Here is a 25,018-nt window from a genome sequence, read left to right as displayed (position 1 = left end):
AGCAGACTAAGTCATCTTACTGTCTATGATTTGAGCTTTTAATGTGAGGCCAGTTTTAGGTTCCGATGCTTCACCTCAGGTTTACTGTATCCCTTGGACCTTCATATTGACGATGAAACACAAATACAAAAGGCACAATGCCGACTAAAGTACAAGAAGACTGAATCTTCTTACTGTCTATTCTTTGACCCTTTCCTGGGAGGTCAGTTTTAGATTCTGATGCTTCACCTCTGATTTATTGTATCCCTTGGACCTTCATATTAACGATGAAACACAGAAATTGCATCGGTAATAAATACAAAAGGCACAATGCCGACTTAGATACAAGAAGAATGACTCTTCTTACTTTCTATGTTTTGAGCCTTTCCTGTGAGGCCAGTTTTAGATTCTGATGCTTCACCTCAGGTTTACTGTATACTTCTGACCTTCATATTGACGATGAAACACAGATATTGCTTCGGAATTAAATATAAAAGGCACATTGCCGATTACAGTTAAAGAAGACTGACTCTTCTTAATGTCTGTGATTTGAGGATATCCTGTGAGACCAGTTATTAATTCCGATGCTTCACTTCAGGCTTACAGTAACCCTTGGGCCTTCATATTGCCGTAGAAACACAGAAATTGCATCGCAAATAAATACAAAAGACACAATGCCGACTTAAGTACAAGAAGACTAACTCTTCTTACTGTCTATGTTTTGAACGTTTCTGTGAGAACAGTTTTGGATTCCGATGCTTCACCTCATTTTTACTGTATCCCTTGGACCTTCATATTGACGATGTAACACAGAAATTGCATCGGAAATAAACACAAAAGGCACAATGCCAAATTAAGTTAAAGAAGACTGACTCTTCCTCCTGTCTGTGATTTGTGCCTTTCCTGTGAGTCCAGTTATTGATTCCGATGCTTCACTTCAGGTATATTGTATCCCTTGGACCCACATATTGACGATGAAACACAGACATTGCATCCGAATTAAATACTAAGGGCACAATGCCGACTTAAGTTAAAGAAGACTGACTGTTCTTACTGTCTATGATTTGAGCCTTTCCTGTGAGACCAGTTTTAGAGTTCGATGTTTCACCTCAGGTTTACTGTATCCCTTCGAGGTTCATATTGACGATGAAACACAGAAATGGCATCGGAAATAAATACAAAAGGCACAATGCCGACTTAAGTACAAGAAGGCTGATTTTTCTTACTGTCTATGATTTGAGCCTTTCCTGTGAGGCTAGTTTTAGATGCCGATGCATCACCTCAGATTTACTGTATCCCTTGGACCTTCATGTTGTCGATGAAACACAGAAATTGAATCGGAAATAAATACAAAAGGCACAATGCATACTTAAGTACAAGAAGCCTAACTCATCTTACTGTCTATGATTTGAGCCTTTAATGTGAGGCCAGTTTTAGGTTCTGATGCTCCACCACAGGTTTACTGTTCCCTTGGACCTTCATATTGACGATGAAACACAAATACAAAAGGCACAATGCCGACTAAAGTACAAGAAGACTGAATCTTCTTACTGTCTATGATTTGTGTCTTTCCTGGGAGGCCAGTTTTAGATTCCGATGCTTCACCTCAGGTTTAGTGTATCCCTTGGACCTTCATATTGACGTTGAAATACAGAAATTGCATCGGTAATAAATACAAAAGGCACAATGCCGACTTAGATACAACAAGAATGACTCTTCTTACTTTCTACGATTTGAGCCTTTCCTGTGAGGCCAGTTGTAGATTCCGATGCATCACCTTGGGTTTACTGTATCCCTTGGACCTTCATGTTGTCGATGAAACACAGAAATTGAATCGGAAATAAATACAAAAGGCACAATGCCTACTTAAGTACAAGCAGACTAACTCATCTTACTGTCTATGATTTGAGCCTTTAATGTGAGGCCAGTTTTAGGTTCCGATGCTTCACCTCAGGTTTACTGTATCCCTTGGACCTTCATATTGATGATGAAAGACAAATACAAAAGGCACAATGCCGTCTAAAGTACAAGAAGACTGAATCTTCTTACTGTCTATGATTTGACCCTTTCCTGGGAGGTCAGTTTTAAATTCCGATTCTTCACCTCTGATTTACAGAATCCCTTGGACCTTCATATTGACGATGAAACACAGAAATTGCATCGGTAATAAATACAAAATGCACAATGCCGACTTAGATACAAGAAGAATGGCTCTTCTTACTTTCTATGATTTCAGCCTTTCCTGTGAGGCCAGTCTTAGGTTCCGATGCTTCACATCAGGTTTACTGTATACCATGGACCTTAATATTAACGATGAAACACAGACAATTGCAACGGAAATAAATACAAAAGGCACAATGCCGACTTAAGTACAAGAAGGCTGACTCTTCTTACTGTCTATGATTTGAGCAATTCCTGTGAGGCCAAAAATATATTCCGATGCTTCACCTCAGGTTTACTGTATCCCATAGACCAACATATAGACGTTGAAGCACAATCAATTGCAACGGATTTAAATACAAAATGAACAATGCCGACTTAAGTTAAAGAAGACTAACTCTTCTTACTGTCTGTGATTTGAGCCTTTCCTGTGAGACCAGTTTTAGATTCCAATGCTTCACTTCAGGTTTACTGTATCCCTTGGGCCTTCATATTGACGATGAAACACTGAAATTGCATCGGAAATAAATACGATAGGCGCAATGCCGACTTAAGTACAAGAAGACTGACTCTTTTCACTGTTTATGATTTTAGCCTTTCCTGTGAGGCCAGTTTTAGATTCCGATGCTTCACTTCATGTTTACTGTATCCCGTGGACCTTCATACTGACGATGGAACACAGAAATTGCATCGGAAATAAAAACAAAAGGCACAATGCCAACTTAATTTAAAGAAGACTAACTCTTCTTCCCGTTTGTGACTTGTGCCTTTCCTGTGAGACCAGTTTTTAATTCCGATGCTTCACTTCAGGTTTATTGTATACCTTGGACCTACATATTGACGATGGAGCACAGAAATTGCATCCGAATTATATACAAAAGGGGCACAATGCCGACTTAAGTTAAAGAAGACTGACTGTTCTTACTGTCTATGATTTGAGCCTTTCCTGTGAGACCAGTTTTTGATTTCGATGCATCATCTCAGGTATACTGTATCCCTTGGGCCTTCATATAGACGATGAAACACAGAAATAGGATCGGAAATAAATACAAAAGGCACAATGCCGACTAAAGTACAAGAAGGCTGACTCTTCTTACTGTCTATGACTTGAGCCTTTCCTCTGATGACAGTTTTAGATTCCGATGCTTCACCTCAGGTTTACTGTATCTCTTGGACCTTCATATTGACGATGAAACACAGAAATTGCATCGGAAATAAACACAAAAGTCAAAATGCCAACAGAAGTTAAAGAAGACTGACTCTTCTTCCTGTCTGTTATTTGAGCCTTTCCTGTGAGACCAGTTTTAGATTCCGATGCTTCACTTCAGGTTTACTGTATCCCTTGGGCCTTCATATTGCAGATGAAACACACAAATTGCATCGGAAATAAATACAATGGGCACAATGCCGACTTAAGTACAAGAAGACTGACTCTTCTTACTGTTAATGATTTGAGCCTTTCCTGTGAGGTCAGTTTTAAATTCTGATGCTTCACCCCAGGTCTACTGTATCCCTTGGACCTTCATACTGGCGATGAAACACAGAAATTGCATCGGAATTAAATACAAAAGGCACAATGCCGACTTAAGTTAAAGAAGATTGACTCTTCTTACTGTCTGTGATTTGAGGATTTCCTGTGACACCAGTTTTTAACTTATGATGCATCACGTCAGGTTTTCAGTATCCCTTGGGCCTTCATGTTGCCGATGAAACACAGAAATTGCATCGGAAATAAATCCAAAGACACAATGCCGGCTTAAGTACAAGAGGACTAACTCTTCTTACAGTCTATAATTTGAGCCCTTTCTGTGAGACTAGTTTTAGATTCTGATGCTTCACCTCAGGATTACAGTATCCCTTGGACTCTCATATTGACGATGAAACATAGAAATTGCATCGGAAATAATTACAAAAGACACAATGCCGACTTAAGTTAAAGAAGACTGACTCGTCTTCCTGTCTGTGATTTGAGCCTTTCCTGTAAGACCAGATTTTGATTCCGATGCTTCACTTCTGGTTTATTGTATCCCTTGGATCTACATATTGACGATGAAACACAGAAATTACATCCGAATTGAATACAAAAGGCACAATGCTGACTTAAGTTTAAGAAGACTGACTGTTCTTACTGTCTATGATTTGAGCCTTTCCTGTCAGACCAGTTTTAGATTCCGATGCTTCACTTCAGGTTTACTGTATCTCTTCGACCTTCATATTTACTATGAAAGACAGAAATTGCATCGGAATTAAATACAAAAGGCACAATGCCGACATAGATACAAGAGCAATGACTCTTCTTACTGTCTCTGATTTGAGCCTTTCCTGTGAGTCCCGTTTTAGATTCCGATGCTTCACCTCTGGTTTACTGTATCCCTTGGACCTTCATATTGACGATGAAACACTGAAATTGCACCGGAAATAAATACAGGAGGCACAATGCTTACTAACATACAAGAAGACTGACTCTTCTTACTGTCTAAGATATGAGCCTCTCCTCTGAGGCCAGTTTTAGATTCTGCTGCTTCACATCAGGTTCATTGTATCCCTTGGACCTTCATATTGACGATGAAACACAGAAATTGCATCGGAAATAAATACAAAAGGCACAATGCCGACTTAAGTACAAGAAGACTGACTCTTCTTACTGTCTATGATTTGAGCCTTTCCTGTGAGGCCAATAATAGGTTCCGATGCTTCACCTCAGGTTTACTGTATCCTTTGGACCTTCATATTGACGTTGAAACACAACCAATTGCAACGGAATTAAATACAAAATGCACAATACCGAGTAGAATTAAAGAAGGCTAACTCTTCTTACTGTCTGTGATTTGAGCCTTTCCTGTGAGACCAGTTTTACATTCCGATGCTTCACTTCAGGTTTACTGTATCTCTTGGCCCTTCATATTGCCGATGTAACACAGAAATTCCATCGGAAACAAATACAAAAGGCACAATGCCGACTTAAGTACAAGATGACTAACTCTTCTGACTGTCTATGATTTGAGCCTTTTCTGTGAGAACAGTTTTAGATTCCGATGCTTCACCTCAGGTTTACTGTATCCCTTGGACCTTCATATTGACGATATAACACAGAAATTGCATCGGATATAAACACAAAAGGCACAATACCAACTTAAGTTAAAGAAGACTGACTCTTCTTCCTGTCTGTGACTTGTGCCTTTCCTGTGAGACCAGTTTTTGATTCCAATGCTTCACTTCAGGTTTATTGTATCCCTTGGACCTACATATTGACGATGAAACACAGAAATTGCATCCGAATTAAATACAAAAGGCACAATGCCGACTTAAGTTAAAGAAGACTGACTGTTCTTACTGTCTATGATTTGAGCCTTTCCTGTGAGACCAGTTTTTGATTTCGATGCTTCACCTCAGGTTTGCTGTATCCCTTGGACCTTCATATAGACGATGAAACACAGAAATAGCATCGGAAATAAATACAAAAGGCACAATGCCGACTTAAGTACAAGAAGGCTGACTCTTCTTACTGTCTATGATTTGAGCCTTTCCTGTGAGGCCAGTTTTAGATTCCGATGCCTACCCTCAGGTTTACTGTATCCCTTGGACCTTCATATTGACGATGAAACCCAGACAATTGCAACGGAATTAAATACAAAAGGCACAATGCCAACATAGATACAAGAAGAATGACTCTTCTTACTGTCTCTGATTTGAGCCTCTCCTGTGAGGCCAGTTTTAGATTCCAATGCTTCACTTCAGGTTTGCTGTATCCCTTGGACCTTCATATAGACGATGAAACACAGAAATAGCATCGGAAATAAATACAAAACGCACAATGCTGACTTAGGTAGAAGGAGACTGACTCTTCTTACTGTCTATGATTTGAGCCTTTCCTGTGAGACCAGTTTTAGATTCCGATGCTTCACCTCAGGTTTACTGTATCCCTTGGACCTTCATATTGACGATGATACACTGAAATTGCACCGGAAAAATATACAAGAGGCACAATGCCAACTTACATACAAGAAGACTGACTCTTCTTACTGTCTAAATTTTGAGCCTTTCCTGTGAGGCCAGTTTTAGATTCCGATGCTTCACATCACGTTTAGTGTATCCCTTGGACCTTCATATTGACGATGAAACACAGAAGTTGCATCGGAAATAAATACAAAAGGCACAATTCCTACTTAAATACAAGAAGACTAACTCTTCTTACCGTCTATGATTCGAGCCTTTCCTGTGAGGCCAGTTTTAGATACCGATGCTTCACATCATGTTTACTGTATCACTTGGACCATTATATTGACGATGGATCACTAACAATTGCAACGGAATTAAATACAAAAGGCACAATGCCGACTTAAGTTGAAGAAGACTTACTCTTCTTATTGTCTATGATATGAGCCTTTCCTGTGAGGCCAGTATTAGATTACGATGCTTCCCCTCAGGTTTACTGCATCCCTTGGACCTTCATATTGACGATGAAACACAGAAATTGCATCGGAAATAAACACAAAAGGCAAAATGCCAACTGAATTTAAAGAAGACTGACTCTTCTTCCTGTCTGTGATTTGAGCCTTTCCTGTGAGACCAGTTTTAGATTCCGATGCTTCACTTCAGGTTTATTGTATCCCTTGGCCCTTCATATTGACGATGATACACAGAAATTGCATCGGAATTAAATACAAAAGGCACAATGCCGACATAGATACAAGAAGAATGACTCTTGTTACTGTCTCTGATTTGAGCCTTTCCTGTGAGGCCAGTTTTAGATTCCGATGCTTCACCTCAGGTTTACTGTCTCCCTTGGACCTTCATATTGACGATGAAACACAGAAATTGCATCGGAAATCAATACAAAAGGCACAATGCTGACTTAAGTACAAGAAGACTGATTTTTCTTACTGTCTATGATTTGAGCCTTTCCTGTGATGTCAGTTTTAGATTCCAACGCATCACCTCGGGTTTACTGTATACCTTGGACCTTCATGTTGTCGATGAAACACGGAAATTGAATCGGAAATAAATACAAAATGCACAATGCCTACTTAAGTACAAGCAGACTAACTCATCTTACTGTCTATGATTTGAGCCTTTAATGTGAGGCCAGTTTTAGGTTCCGATGCTTTACCTCAGGTTTACTGTATCCCTTGGACCTTCATATTGACGATGTAACACAGAAATTGCATCGGAAATAAACACAAAAGGCACAATGAAAACTTAAGTTAAAGAAGACTGACTCTTCCTCCTATCTGTGATTTGTGCCTTTCCTGTGAGACCAGTTATTGATTCCGATGCTTCACTTCAGGTATATTGTATCCCTTGGACCCACATATTGACGATGAAACACAGACATTGCATCCGAATTAAATACTAAGGGCACAATGCCGACTTAAGTTAAAGAAGACTGACTGCTCTTACTGTCTATGATTTGAGCCTTTCCTGTGATACTAGTTTTAGAATCCGATGCTTCACATCAGGTTTACTTTATCCCTTGGACCTTCATATTGACAATGAAACACAGAAATAGCATCGGAATAAATACAAATGGCACAATGCCGATATAAGTACAAGAAGACTGCCTCTCCTTCCTGTCTGTAATTCGAGCCTTTCCTGTGAGGCCTGTTTTAGATTCCGATGCTTCACCTCAAGTTTACTGTATCCCTTGGACCTTCATATTGACGATGAAACACTGAAATTGCACCGGAAATAAATACAAGAGGCACAATGCCTACTTACATACATGAAGACTGACTCTTCTTATTGTCTAACATATGAGCCTTTCCTGTAAGGCCAGTTTTAGATTCCGATGCTTCACATCAGGTTTAGTGTATCCCTTGGACCTTCATATTGACGATGTAACACAGAAATTGCATCAGAAATAAAAACAAAAGGCACAATGCTAACGTAAGTTGATAAAGACTGACTCTTCTACCTCTCTGTGATTTGCGCCTTTCCTGTGAGACCAGTTTTTGATTCCGATGCTTCACTTCAGATTTATTGTGTCAATTGGACCTACATATTGACGATGAAACACAGGAATTGCATAGGTATTGAATACAAAAGGTACAATGCCGACATAAGTTAAGGAAGACTGACTGTTCTTACTGTCTATGATTTGAGCCTTTCCTGTGAGACCAGTTTTGGAGTTCGATGTTTCACCTCAGGTTTACTGTATCCCTTCGAGCTTCATATTGACGATGAAACAAAGAAATGGCATCGGAATTAAATACAAAAGGCACAATGCCGACTTAAGTATAAGAAGACTGATTTTTCTTACTGTCTATGATTTCGGCCTTTCCTGTGAGGCTAGTTTTAGATGCCGATGCATCACCTCAGGTTTACTGTATCCCTTGGACCTTCATGTTGTCGATGAAACACAGAAATTGAATCGGAAATAAATACAAAAGACACAATGCATACTTATGTACAAGAAGCCTACCTCATCTTACTGTCTATGATTTGAGCCTTTAATGTGAGGCCAGTTTTAGGTTCTGATGCTTCACCTCAGGTTTACTGTATCCCTTGGACCTTCATATTGATGATGAAGCACCAATACAAAAGGCACAATGCCGACTAAATTACAAGAAGACTGAATCTTCTTACTGTCTATGATTTGAGTCTTTCCTGGGAGGCCAGTTTTAGATTCCGATGCTTCACCTCAGGTTTAGTGTATCCCTTGGACCTTCATATTGACGATGAAACACAGAAATTGCATCGGTAATAAATACAAAAGGCACAATGCCGACTTAGATACAACAAGAATGAATCTTCTTACTTTCTATGATTCGAGCCTTTCCTGTGAGGCCAGTTTTAGATTCCGATGCATCACCTTGGGTTTACTGTATCCCTTGGACCTTCATGTTGTCGATGAAACACAGAAATTGAATCGGAAATAAATACAAAAGGCACAATGCCTACGTAAGTACAAGCAGACTAACTCAACTTACTGTCTATGATTTGAGCCTTTAATGTGAGGCCAGTTTTAGGTTCCAATGCTTTACCTCAGGTTTACTGTATCCCTTGGACCTTCATATTGATGATGAAACACAAATACAAAAGGCACAATGCCGACTAAAGTACAAGAAGACTGAATCTTCGTACTGTCTATGATTTGACCCTTTCCTGGGAGGTCACTTTTAAATTCCGATTCTTCACCTCTGATTTTCTGAATCCCTTGGACCTTCATATTGACGATGAAACACAGAAATTGCATCGGTAATAAATACAAAATGCACAATGCCGACTTAGATACAAGATGAATGGCTCTTCTTACTTTCTATGATTTCAGCCATTCCTGTGAGGCCAGTCTTAGGTTCCGATGCTTCACATCAGGTTTACTGTATACCTTGGACCTTAATATTAACGATGAAACACAGACAATTGCAACGGAATTAAATACAAAAGGCACAATGCCGACTTAAGTTAAAGAAGGCTTACTCTTCTTACTGTCTGTGATATGAGCCTTTCCTGTAAGGCCAGTATTAGAGTCCGATGCTTCCCCTCACGTTTACTGTATCCCTTGGACCTTCATATTGACGATGAAACACAGAAATTGCATCGGAAATGAACACAAAAGGCAAAATGCATACTGAAGTTAAAGAAGACTGACTCTTCTTCCTGTCTGTTATTTGAGCCTTTCCTGTGAGACCAGTTTTAGATTCCGATGCTTCACTTCAGGTTTATTGTATCCCTTGCCCCTTCATATTGACGATGATACACAGAACTTGCATCGGAAATCGATTCAAAAGGCTCAATGCTAACTTAAGTACAAGAAGACTGACTCTTCTTACAGTCTATAATTTGAGCCCTTTCTGTGAGACTAGTTTTAGATTCTGATGCTTCACCTCAGGTTTACTGTATCCCTTGGACCTTCATATTGACGATGAAACACTGAAATTGCACTGGAAATAAATACAAGAGGCACAATGCCTACTTACATACAAGAAGACTGCCTCTTCTTATTGTCTAGGATTTGAGCATCTCCTATGAGGCCAGTTTTAGATTCCGATGCTTCACATCAGGTTTAGTGTATCCCTTGGACCTTCATATTGACGATGAAACACAGAAATTGCATCGGAAATAAATCCAAAGACACAATGCCGTTTTAAGTACAAGAGGACTAACTCTTCTTACAGTCTATAATTTGAGCCCTTTCTGTGAGACTAGTTTTAGATTCTGATGCTTCACCTCAGGTTTACTGTATCCCTTGGACTCTCATATTGACGATGAAACACAGAAATTGCATCGGAAATAAATACAAAAGACACATTGCCGACTTAAGTTAAAGAAGACTGACTCGTCTTCCTGTCTGTGATTTGAGCCTTTCCTGTAAGACCAGATTTTGATTCCGATGCTTCACTTCTGGTTTATTGTATCCCTTGGATCTACATATTGACGATGAAACACAGAAATTGCATCCGAATTGAATACAAAAGGCAAAATGCTGACTTAAGTTAAAGAAGACTGACTGTTCTTACTGTCTATGATTTGAGCCTTTCCTGTCAGACCAGTTTTAGATTCCGATGCTTCACTTCAGGTTTACTGTATCTCTTCGACCTTCATATTTTCTATGAAAGACAGAAATTGCAACGGAATTAAATACAAAAGGCACAATGCCGACTTAAGTTAATGAAGACTTACTCTTCTTATTGTCTATGATGTGAGCCTTTCCTGTGAGGCCAATATTAGATTCCAATGCTTCACTTCAGGTTTATTGTATCCCTTGGATCTTCATATTGACAATGATACACAGAAATTGCATCAGAATTAAATACAAAAGGCACAATGCCTACTTACATACAAGAAGACTGACTCTTCTTACTGTCTAAGATTTGAGCCTCTCCTGTGCGACCAGTTTTAGATTCCGATACTTCACATCAGGTTTACTGTATCCCTTGGACCTTTATATTGACGATGAAACACAGACAATTGTAATGGAATTAAATACAAAAGGCACAATGCCGACATAGGTACAAGAAGAATGACTCTTCATACTGTCTAAGATTTGAGCCTCTCCTGTGAGGCCAGTTTTAGATTCCGATGTTTCACATCAGGTTTAGTGTATCCCTTGGACCTTCATATAGACGATGAAACACAGAAATTGCATCGCAAATAATTACAAAAGGCACAATGCCGACTTAAGTACAAGAAGACTGACTCTTCTTACTGTCTATGATTTGAGCCTTTCCTGTGAGAACAGATTTAGATTCCGATGCTTCACCTCAGTTTTACTGTCTCCCTTGGACCTTCATATTGACGATGAAACACAGAAATTGCATCGGAAATAAATACAAAAGGCACAATGCCGATTTAAGTACAAGAAGGCTGACTCTTCTTACTGTCTATAATTTCATCCTTTCCTGTCAGGCCGATAATAGATTCCGATGCTTCACCTCAGGTTTACTGTATACCTTGGACCTTCATATTGTCGTTGAATCACAATCAATGTCAACGGAATTAAATACAAAATGTTCAATGCCGACTTAAGTTAAAGAAGGCTAACTCTTTTACTGTCTGTGATTTGAGCCTCTCCTGTAAGACCAGTTTTAGATTCCAATGCTTCACTTCAGGTTTGCTGTATCCCTTGGACCTTCATATAGACGATGAAACACAGAAATAGCATCGGAAATAAATACAAAAGGCACAATGCTGACTTAAGTACAAGGAGACTGACTCTTCTTACTGTCTATGATTTGAGCCATCCTGTGAGACCAGTTGTAGATTCCGATGCTTCACCTCAGGTTTACTGTATCCCTTGGACCTTCATATTGACGATGAAACACTGAAATTGCACCGGAAATAAATACAAGAGGCACAATGCCAACTTACATACAAGAAGACTGACTCTTCTTACTGTCTAAGTTTTGAGCCTCTCCTGTGAGGCTAGTTTTAGATTCCGATGCTTCACATCACGTTTAGTGTATCCCTTGGACCTTCATATTGACGATGAAACACAGAAATTGCATCGGAAATAAATACGAAAGGCACAATTCCTACTTAAATACAAGCAGACTAGCTCTTCTTACCGTCTATGATTCGAGCCTTTCCTGTGAGGCCAGTTTTAGATACCGATGCTTCACATCAGGTTTACTGTATCACTTGGACCATTATATTGACGATGAATCACAGACAATTGCAACGGAATTAAATACAAAAGGCACAATGCCGACTTAAGTTAAAGAAGACTTACTCTTCTTATTGTCTATGATATGAGCCTTTCCTGTGAGGCCAGTATTAGATTCCGATGCTTCCCCTCAGATTTACTGCATCCCTTGGACCTTCATATTGACGATGAAACACAGAAATTGCATCGGAAATAAACACAAAAGGCAAAATGCCAACTTAAGTTAAAGAAGACTGACTCTTCTTCCTGTCTGTGATTTGAGCCTTTCCTGTCAGACCAGTTTTTGATTCCGATGCTTCACTTCATATTTATTGTATCAATTGGACCTACATATTGACGATGAAACACAGGAATTGCATCCGAATTGAATACAAAAGGTACAATGCCGACTTAAGTTAAAGAAGACTGACTGTTCTTACTGTCTATGATTTGAGCCTTTCCTGTGAGACCAGTTTTAGAGTTCGATGTTTCACCTCAGGTTTACTGTATCCCTTCGAGGTTCATTTTGACGATGAAACACAGAAATGGCATCGGAAATAAATACAAAAGGCACAATGCCGACTTAAGTACAAGAAGGCTGATTTTTCTTACTGTCTATGATTTGAGCCTTTCCTGTGAGGCTAGTTTTAGATGCCGATGCATCACCTCAGATGTACTGTATCCCTTGGACCTTCATGTTGTCGATGAAACACAGAAATTGAATCGGAAATAAATACAAAATGCACAATGCATACTTAAGTACAAGAAGCCTAACTCATTTTACTGTCTATGATTTGAGCCTTTAATGTGAGGCCAGTTTTAGGTTCTGATGCTCCACCTCAGGTTTACTGTTCCCTTGGACCTTCATATTGACGATGAAACACAAATACAAAAGGCACAATGCCGACTAAAGTACAAGAAGACTGAATCTTCTTACTGTCTATGATTTGTGTCTTTCCTGGGAGGCCTGTTTTAGATTCCGATGCTTCACCTCTGATTTACTGAATCCCTTGGACCTTCATATTGACGATGAAACACAGAAAGTGCATCGGTAATAAATACAAAATGCACAATGCCGACTTAGATACAAGAAGAATGGCTCTTCTTACTTTCTATGATTTCAGGCTTTCCTGTGAGGCCAGTCTTAGGTTCCGATGCTTCACATCAGGTTTACTGTATACCTTGGACCTTAATATTAACGATGAAACACAGACAATTGCAACGGAATTAAATACAAAAGGCACAATGCCGACTTAAGTTAAAGAAGGCTTACTCTTCTTACTGTCTGTGATATGAGCCTTTCCTGTAAGGCCAGTATTAGAGTCCGATGCTTCCCCTCAGGTTTACTGTATCCCTTGGACCTTCATATTGACGATGAAACACAGAAATTGCATCGGAAATGAACACAAAAGGCAAAATGCCAACTGAAGTTAAAGAAGACTGACTCTTCTTCCTGTCTGTTATTTGAGCCTTTCCTGTGAGACCAGTTTTAGATTCCGATGCTTCACTTCAGGTTTATTGTATCCCTTGCCCCTTCATATTGACGATGATACACAGAACTTGCATCGGAAATCGATTCAAAAGGCTCAATGATAACTTACGTACAAGAAGACTGACTCTTCTTACAGTCTATAATTTGAGCCCTTTCTGTGAGACTAGTTTTAGATTCTGATGCTTCACCTCAGGTTTACTGTACCCCTTGGACCTTCATATTGACGATGAAACACTGAAATTGCACTGGAAATAAATACAAGAGGCACAATGCCTACTTACATACAAGAAGACTGCCTCTTCTTATTGTCTAAGATTTGAGCATCTCCTATGAGGCCAGTTTTAGATTCCGATGCTTCACATCAGGTTTAGTGTATCCCTTGGACCTTCATATTGACGATGAAACACAGAAATTGCATCGGAAATAAATCCAAAGACACAATGCCGTTTTAAGTACAAGAGGACTAACTCTTCTTACAGTCTATAATTTGAGCCCTTTCTGTGAGACTAGTTTTAGATTCTGATGCTTCACCTCAGGTTTACTGTATCCCTTGGACTCTCATATTGACGATGAAACACAGAAATTGCATCGGAAATAAATACAAAAGACACAATGCCGACTTAAGTTAAAGAAGACTGACTCGTCTTCCTGTCTGTGATTTGAGCCTTTCCTGTAAGACCAGATTTTGATTCCGATGCTTCACTTCTGGTTTATTGTATCCCTTGGATCTACATATTGACGATGAAACACAGAAATTGCATCCGAATTGAATACAAAAGGCAAAATGCTGACTTAAGTTAAAGAAGACTGACTGTTCTTACTGTCTATGATTTGAGCCTTTCCTGTCAGACCAGTTTTAGATTCCGATGCTTCACTTCAGGTTTACTGTATCTCTTCGACCTTCATATTTTCTATGAAAGACAGAAATTGCAACGGAATTAAATACAAAAGGCACAATGCCGACTTAAGTTAAAGAATACTTACTCTTCTTATTGTCTATGATGTGAGCCTTTCCTGTGAGGCCAATATTAGATTCCAATGCTTCACTTCAGGTTTATTGTATCCCTTGGCCCTTCATATTGACAATGATACACAGACATTGCATCAGAATTAAATACAAAAGGCACAATGCCTACTTACATACAAGAAGACTGACTCTTCTTACTGTCTAAGATTGGAGCCTCTCCTGTGCGACCAGTTTTAGATTCCGATACTTCACATCAGGTTTACTGTATCCCTTGGACCTTTATATTGACGATGAAACACAGACAATTGTAATGGAATTAAATACAAAAGGCACAATGCCGACATAGATACAAGAAGAATGACTCTTCTTACTGTCTAAGATTTGAGCCTCTCCTGTGAGGCCAGTTTTAGATTCCGATGTTTCACATCAGGTTTAGTGTATCCCTTGCACCTTCATATAGACGATGAAACACAGAAATTGCATCGCAAATAAATACAAAAGGCACAATGCCGACTTAAGTACAAGAAGACTGACTCTTCTTACTGTCTATGATTTGAGCCTTTCCTGTGAGAACAGATTTAGATTCCGATGCTTCACCTCAGGATTACTGTATCCCTTGGACCTTCATATTGACGATGAAACACTGAAATTGCACCGGAAATAAATACAAGAGGCACAATGCCAACTTACATACAAGAAGACTGACTCTTCTTACTGTCTAAGTTTTGAGCCTCTCCTGTGAGGCTAGTTTTAGATTCCGATGCTTCACATCACGTTTAGTGTATCCCTTGGACCTTCATATTGACGATGAAACACAGAAATTGCATCGGAAATAAATACGAAAGGCACAATTCCTACTTAAATACAAGCAGACTAGCTCTTCTTACCGTCTATGATTCGAGCCTTTCCTGTGAGGCCAGTTTTAGATACCGATGCTTCACATCAGGTTAACTGTATCACTTGGACCATTATATTGACGAAGAATCACAGACAATTGCAACGGAATTAAATACAAAAGGCACAATGCCGACTTAAGTTAAAGAAGACTTACTCTTCTTATTGTCTATGATATGAGCCTTTCCTGTGAGGCCAGTATTAGATTCCGATGCTTCCCCTCATTTTTACTGCATCCCTTGGACCTTCATATTGACGATGAAACACAGAAATTGCATCGGAAATAAACACAAAAGGCAAAATGCCAACTTAAGTTAAAGAAGACTGACTCTTCTTCCTGTCTGTGATTTGAGCCTTTCCTGTGAGACCAGGTTTTGATTCCGATGCTTCACTTCATATTTATTGTATCAATTGGACCTACATATTGACGATGAAACACAGGAATTGCATCCGAATTGAATACAAAAGGTACAATGCCGACTTAAGTTAAAGAAGACTGACTGTTCTTACTGTCTATGATTTGAGCCTTTCCTGTGAGACCAGTTTTAGAGTTCGATGTTTCACCTCAGGTTTACTGTATCCCTTCGAGGTTCATATTGACGATGAAACATAGAAATGGCATCGGAAATAAATACAAAAGGCACAATGCCGACTTAAGTAGAAGAAGGCTGATTTTTCTTACTGTCTATGATTTGAGCCTTTCCTGTGAGGCTAGTTTTAGATGCCGATGCATCACCTCAGATTTACTGTATCCCTTGGACCTTCATGTTGTCGATGAAACACAGAAATTGAATCGGAAATAAATACAAAAGTCACAATGCATACTTAAGTACAAGAAGCCTAACTCATTTTACTGTCTATGATTTGAGCCTTTAATGTGAGGCCAGTTTTAGGTTCTGATGCTCCACCTCAGGTTTACTGTTCCCTTGGACCTTCATATTGACGATGAAACACAAATACAAAAGGCACAATGCCGACTAAAGTACAAGAAGACTGAATCGTCTTACTGTCTATGATTTGTGTCTTTCCTGGGAGGCCAGTTTTAGATTCCGATGCTTCACCTCAGGTTTAGTGTATCCCTTGGACCTTCATATTGACGTTGAAACACAGAAATTGCATCGGTAATAAATACAAAAGGCACAATGCCGACTTAGATACAACAAGAATGACTCTTCTTACTTTCTATGATTTGAGCCTTTCCTGTGAGGCCAGTTTTAGATTCCGATACATCACCTTGGGTTTACTGTATCCCTTGGACCTTCATGTTGTCGATGAAACACAGAAATTGAATCGGAAATAAATACAAAAGGCACAATGCCTACTTAAGTACAAGCAGACAAACTCATCTTACTGTGTATGATTTGAGCTTTTAATGTGAGGCCAGTTTTAGGTTCCGATGCTTCACCTCAGGTTTACTGTATCCCTTGGACCTTCATATTGATGATGAAACACAAATACAAAAGGCACAATGCCGACTAAAGTACAAGAACACTGAATCTTCTTACTGTCTATGATTTGACCCTTTCCTGGGAGGTCAGTTTTAAATTCCGATTCTTCACCTCTGATTTACAGAATCCCTTGGACCTTCATATTGACGTTGAAACACAGAAATTGCATCGGTAATAAATACAAAATGCACAATGCCGACTTAGATACAAGAAGAATGGCTCTTCTTACTTTCTATGATTTCAGCCTTTCCTGTGAGGCCAGTCTTAGGTTCCGATGCTTCACATCAGGTTTACTGTATACCATGGACCTTAATATTAACGATGAAACACAGACAATTGCATCGGAATTAAATACAAAAGGCACAATGCCGACTTAAGTTAAAGAAGGCTTACTCTTCTTACTGTCTATAATTTGAGCCCTTTCTGTGAGACTAGTTTTAGATTCTGATGCTTCACCTCAGGTTTACTGTATCCCTTGGACCTTCATATTGACGATGAAACACTGAAATTGCACCGGAAATAAATACAAGAGGTACAATGCCTACTTACATACAAGAAGACTGCATCTTCTTACTGTCTAAGATTTGAGCCTCTCCAGTGAGGCCAGTTTTAGATTCCGATGCTTCACATCAGGTTTAGTGTATCCGTTGGACCCTCATATTGACGATGAAACATAGAAATTGCATGGGAAATAAACACAAAAGGAAAAATGCCAACTGAAGTTAAAGAAGAGTGACTCTTCTTTCCGTCTGGTATTTGAGCCTTTCCTGGGAGACCAGTTTTAGATTCCGATGCTTCACTTCAGGTTTATTGTATCCCTTGGCCCCTCATCTTGACGATGATACACAGAACTTGCATCGAAAATCAATTCAAAAGGCACAATGCTGACTTAATTACAAGAAGACTGACTCTTCTTACAGTCTATAATTTGAGCCCTTTCTGGGAGACTAGCTTTAGATTCTGATGCTTCATCTCTGGTTTACTGTATCCCATGGACCTTCATATTGACGATGAAACACAGAAATTGATCCGAAATCAATTCAAAAGACACAATGCTGACTTAAGTACAAGAAGACTGACTCTTCTTACAGTCTATAGTTTGAGCCCTATCTGTGCGACTAGTTTTAGATTCTGATGCTTCACCTCAGGTTTATTGTATCGCTTGGACCTTCATATTGACGATGAAACACTGAAATTGCACCGGAAATAAATACAGGAGGCACATTGCTTACTAACATACAAGAAGATTGACTCTTCTTACTGTCTAAGATATGAGCCTCTCCTCTGAGGCCAGTTTTAGATTCTGCTGCTTCACATCAGGTTCATTGTATCCCTTGGACCTTCATATTGACGATGAAACACAGATATTGCATCGGAAATAAATACAAAAAAGGCACAATGCCGACTTAAGTACAAGAAGACTGACTCTTCTTACTGTCTATGATTTGAGCCTTTCCTGTGAGGCCAATAATAGGTTCCGATGCTTCACCTCTGGTTTACTGTATCCCTTGGACCTTCATATTGACGATGAAACACTGAAATTGCACCGGAAATAAATACAAGAGGCACAATGCCTACTTACATACAAGAAGACTGCCTCTTCTTACTGTCTAAGATTGGAGCATCTCCTCTGAGGCCAGTTTTAGATTCCGATGCTTCACATCAGGTTTAGCGTATCCCTTGGACCTTCATATTGACGATGAAACACAGAAATTGCATCGGAAATAAATACAAAAGGCACAATGCCGACTTAAGTACAAGAAGGCTGACTCTTCTTACTGTCTATGATTTGAGCAATTCCTGTGAGGCCAATAATATATTCCGATGCTTCACCTCAGGTTTACTGTATCCCATAGACCAACATATAGACGTTGAAGCACAATCAATTGCAACGGAATTAAATACAAAATGAACAATGCCGACTTAAGTTAAAGAAGACTAACTCTTCTTACTGTCTGTGATTTTAGCCTTTCCTGTGAGACCAGTTTTAGATTCCAATGCTTCACTTCAGGTTTACTGTATCCCTTGGGCCTTCATATTGACGATGAAACACTGAAATTGCATCGGAAATAAATACGATAGGCGCAATGCCGACTTAAGTACAAGAAGACTGACTCTTTTCACTGTTTATGATTTTAGCCTTTCCTGTGAGGCCAGTTTTAGATTCCGATGCTTCTCTTCATGTTTACTGTATCCCGTGGACCTTCATACTGACGATGGAACACAGAAATTGCATCGGAAATAAAAACAAAAGGCACAATGCCAACTTAAGTTAAAGAAGACTAACTCTTCTTCCCGTTTGTGACTTGTGCCTTTCCTGTGAGACCAGTTTTTAATTCCGATGCTTCACTTCAGGTTTATTGTATCCCTTGGACCTACATATTGACGATGGAGCACAGAAAATGCATCCGAATTATATACAAAAGGGCACAATGCCGACTTAAGTTAAAGAAGACTGACTGTTCTTACTGTCTATGATTTGAGCCTTTCCTGTGAGACCAGTTTTTGATTTCGATGCATCATCTCAGGTATACTGTATCCCTTGGACCTTCATATAGACGATGAAACACAGAAATAGGATCGGAAATAAATCTAAAAGGCACAATGCCGACTTAAGTTAAAGAAGACTGACTCGTCTTCCTGTCTGTGATTTGAGCCTTTCCTGTAAGACCAGATTTTGATTCCGATGCATTCACTTCTGGTTTATTGTATCCCTTGGGTCTACATATTGACGATGAAACACAGATATTGCATCCGAATTGAATACAAAAGGCACAATGCTGACTTAAGTTTAAGAAGACTGACTGTTCTTACTGTCTATGATTTGAGCCATTCCTGTCAGACCAGTTTTAGATTCCGATGCTTCACTTCAGGTTTACTGTATCTCTTCGACCTTCATATTTACTATGAAAGACAGAAATTGCATCGGAATTAAATACAAAAGGCACAATGCCGACATAGATACAAGAGCAATGACTCTTCTTACTGTCTCTGATTTGAACCTTTCCTGTGAGTCCAGTTTTAGATTCCGATGCTTCACCTCAGGTTTACTGTATCCCTTGGACCTTCATATTGACGATGAAACACTGAAATTGCACCGGAAATAAATACAGGAGGCACAATGCTTACTAACATACAAGAAGACTGACTCTTCTTACTGTCTAAGATATGAGCCTCTCCTCTGAGGCCAGTTTTAGATTCTGCTGCTTCACATCAGGTTCATTGTATCCCTTGGACCTTCATATTGACGATGGAACACAGAAATTGCATCGGAAATAAATACAAAAGGCACAATGCCGACTTAAGTACAAGAAGACTGACTCTTCTTACTGTCTATGATTTGAGCCTTTCCTGTGAGGCCAATAATAGGTTCCGATGCTTCACCTCAGGTTTACTGTATCCCTTGGACCTTCATATTGACGTTGAAACACAACCAATTGCAACGGAATTAAATACAAAATGCACAATGCCGAGTAGAATTAAAGAAGGCTAACTCTTCTTACTGTCTGTGATTTGAGCCATTCCTGTGAGACCAGTTTTACATTCCGATGCTTCACTTCAGGTTTACTGTATCTCTTGGCCCTTCATATTGCCGATGTAACACGGAAATTCCATCGGAAACAAATACAAAAGGCACAATGCCGACTTAAGTACAAGATGACTAACTCTTCTGACTGCCTATGATTTGAGCCTTTTCTGTGAGAACAGTTTTAGATTCCGATGCTTCACCTCAGGTTTACTGTATCCCTTGGACCTTCATATTGACGATATAACACAGAAATTGCATCGGATATAAACACAAAAGGCACAATACCAACTTAAGTTAAAGAAGACTGACTCTTCTTCCTGTCTGTGACTTGTGCCTTTCCTGTGAGACCAGTTTTTGATTCCAATGCTTCACTTCAGGTTTATTGTATCCCTTGGACCTACATATTGACGATGAAACACAGAAATTGCATCCGAATTAAATACAAAAGGCACAATGCCGACTTAAGTTAAAGAAGACTGACTGTTCTTACTGTCTATGATTTGAGCCTTTCCTGTGAGACCAGTTTTTGATTTCGATGCTTCACCTCAGGTTTGCTGTATCCCTTGGACCTTCATATAGACGATGAAACACAGAAATAGCATCGGAAATAAATACAAAAGGCACAATGCCGACTTAAGTACAAGAAGGCTGACTCAACTTTCTGTCAAAGATTTGAGCCTCTCCTGTGCGGCCAGTTTTAGATTCCGATACTTCACATCAGGTTTACTGTATCCCTTGGACCTTTATATTGACGATGAAACACAGACAATTGCAACGGAATTAAATACAAAAGGCACAATGCCGACATAGATACAAGAAGAATGACTCTTCTTACTGTCTCTGATTTGAGCCTTTCCTGTGAGGCCAGTTTTAGAATCCGATGCTTCACCTCAGGTTTACTGTCTCCCCCGGACCTTCATATTAACGATGAAACACAGAAATTGCATCGGAAATCAATACAAAAGGCACAATGCTGACTTAAGTACAAGGAGACTGACTCTTCTTACTGTCTATGATTTGAGCCTTTCCTGTGAGACCAGTTTTAGATTCGGATGCTTCACCTCAGGTTTACTGTATCCCTTGGACCTTCATATTGACGATGAAACACTGAAATTGCACTGGAAATAAATACAAGAGGCACAATGCCAACTTACATACAAGAAGACTGACTCTTCTTACTTTCTAAGATTTGAGCCTCTCCTGTGAGGCCAGTTTTAGATTCCGATGTTTCACATCAGGTTTAGTGTATCCCTTGGACCTTCATATAGACGATGAAACACAGAAATTGCATCGCAAATAAATACAAAAGGCACAATGCCGACTTAAGTACAAGAAGACTGACTCTTCTTACTCTCTATGATTTGAGCCTTTCCTGTGAGAACAGATTTAGATTCCGATGCTTTACCTCAGTTTTACTGTCTCCCTTGGACCTTCATATTGACGATGAAACACAGTAATTGCATCGGAAATAAATACAAAAGGCACAATGCCGATTTAAGTACAAGAAGGCTGACTCTTCTTACTGTCTATAATTTGATCCTTTCCTGTCAGGCCAATAATAGATTCCGATGCTTCACCACAGGTTTACTGTATACCTTGGACCTTCATATTGTCGTTGAATCACAATCAATATCAAAGGAATTAAATACAAAATGCACAATGCCGACTTAAGTTAAAGAAGGCTAACTCTTCTTACTGTCTGTGATTTGAGCCTCTCCTGTGAGACCAGTTTTAGATTCCAATGCTTCACTTCAGGTTTGCTGTATCCCTTGGACCTTCATATAGACGATGAAACACAGAAATAGCATCGCAAATAAATACAAAACGCACAATGCTGACTTAAGTACAAGGAGACTGACTCTTCTTACTGTCTATGATTTGAGCCTCTCCTGTGAGACCAGTTTTAGATTCCGATGCTTCACCTCAGGTCTACTGTATCCCTTGGACCTTCATATTGACGATGATACACTGAAATTGCACCGGAAATAAATACAAGAGGCACAATGCCAACTTACATACAAGAAGACTGACTCTTCTTACTGTCTAAGTTTTGAGCCTTTCCTGTGAGGCTAGTTTTAGATTCCGATGCTTCACATCACGTTTAGTGTATCCCTTGGACCTTCATATTGATGATGAAACACAGAAATGGCGTCGGAAATAAATACAAAAGGCACAATTCCTACTTAAATACAAGAAGACTAACTCTTCTTACCGTCTATGATTCGAGCCATTCCTGTGAGGCCAGTTTTAGATACCGATGCTTCACATCATGTTTACTGTATCACTTGGACCATTATATTGACGATGAATCACAGACAATTGCAACGGAATTAAATACAAAAAGCACAATGCCGACTTAAGTTAAAGAAGACTTACTATTCTTATTGTCTATGATATGAGCCTTTCCTGTGAGGCCAGTATTAGATTACGATGCTTCCCCTCAGGTTTACTGCATCCCTTGGACCTTCATATTGACGATGAAACACAGAAATTGCATCGGAAATAAACACAAAGGGCTAAATGCCAACTGAAGTTAAAGAAGACTGACTCTTCTTCCTGTCTGTGATTTGAGCCTTTCCTGTGAGACCAGTTTTAGATTCCGATGCTTCACTTCAGGTTTAGTGTATCCCTTGGCCCTTCATATTGACGATGATACACAGAAATTGCATCGGAATTAAATACAAAAGGCACAATGCCGACATAGATACAAGAAGAATGACTCTTGTTACTGTCTCTGATTTGAGCCTTTCCTGTGAGGCCAGTTTTAGATTCCGATGCTTCACCTCAGGTTTACTGTCTCCCTCGGACCTTCATATTGACGATGAAACACAGAAATTGCATCGGAAATCAATATAAAAGGCACAATGCTGACTTAAGTACAAGAAGACTGATTTTTCTTACTGTCTATGATTTGAGCCTTTCCTGTGATGCCAGTTTTAGATTCCGATGCATCACCTCGGGTTTACTGTATACCTTGGACCTTCATGTTGTCGATGAAACACGGAAATTGAATCGGAAATAAATACAAAATGCACAATGCCTACTTAAGTACAAGCAGACTAACTCATCTTACTGTCTATGATTTGCGCCTTTAATGTGAGGCCAGTTTTAGGTTCCGATGCTTTACCTCAGGTTTACTGTATCCCTTGGACCTTCATATTGACGATGTAACACAGAAATTGCATCGGAAATAAACACAAAAGGCACAATGAAAACTTAAGTTAAAGAAGACTGACTCTTCCTCCTGTCTGTGATTTGTGCCTTTCCTGTGAGACCAGTAATTGATTCCGATGCTTCACTTCAGGTATATTGTATCCCTTGGACCCACATATTGACGATGAAACACAGACATTGCATCCGAATTAAATACTAAGGGCACAATGCCGACTTCAGTTAAAGAAGACTGACTGCTCTTACTGTTTATGATTTGAGCCTTTCCTGTGATACTTGTTTTAGATTCCGATGCTTCACATCAGGTTTACTTTATCCCTTGGACCTTCATATTGGCGATGAAACACAGAAATAGCATCGGAAATAAATACAATTGGCACAATGCCGACATAAGTACAAGAAGACTGCCTCTTCTTCCTGTCTGTAATTCGAGCCTTTCCTGTGAGGCCTGTTTTAGATTGCGATGCTTCACCTCAAGTTTACTGTATCCCTTGGACATTCATATTGACGATGAAACACTGAAATTGCACCGGAAATAAATACAAGAGGCACAATGCCTACTTACATACATGAAGACTGACTCTTCTTACTGTCTAACATATGAGCCTTTCCTGTAAGGCCAGTTTTAGATTCCGATGCTTCACATCAGGTTTAGTGTATCCCTTGGACCTTCATATTGACGATGTAACACAGAAATTGCATCAGAAATAAAAACAAAAGGCACAATGCCAACTTAAGTTGATAAAGACTGACTCTTCTACCTCTCTGTGATTTGTGCCTTTCCTGTGAGACCAGTTTTTGATTCCGATGCTTCACTTCAGATTTATTGTATCAATTGGACCTACATATTAATGATGAAACACAGGAATTGCATAGGAATTGAATACAAAAGGTACAATGCCGACTTAAGTTAAAGAAGAATGACTGTTCTTACTGTCTATGATTTGAGCCTTTCCTGTGAGACCAGTTTTGGAGTTCGATGTTTCACCTCTGGTTTACTGTATCCCTTCGAGCTTCATATTGACGATGAAACACATAAATGGCATCGGAATTAAATACAAAAGGCACAATGCCGACTTAAGTACAAGAAGACTGATTTTTCTTACTGTCTATGATTTGAGTCTTTCCTGGGAGGCCAGTTTTCGATTCCGAAGCTTCACCTCAGGTTTAGTGTATCCCTTGGACCTTCATATTGACGATGAAACACAGAAATTGCATCGGTAATAAATACAAAAGGCACAATGCCGACTTAGATACAACAAGAATGACTCTTCTTACTTTCTATGATTTGAGC

This window comes from Schistocerca serialis, unplaced genomic scaffold (assembly GCF_023864345.2).
Source record: "Schistocerca serialis cubense isolate TAMUIC-IGC-003099 unplaced genomic scaffold, iqSchSeri2.2 HiC_scaffold_1393, whole genome shotgun sequence".
NCBI classification, from domain to species: domain Eukaryota; kingdom Metazoa; phylum Arthropoda; class Insecta; order Orthoptera; family Acrididae; genus Schistocerca; species Schistocerca serialis.
The sequence above is the reverse complement of the archived record's forward strand: the minus strand, read 5'-3'. Positions refer to the sequence as shown.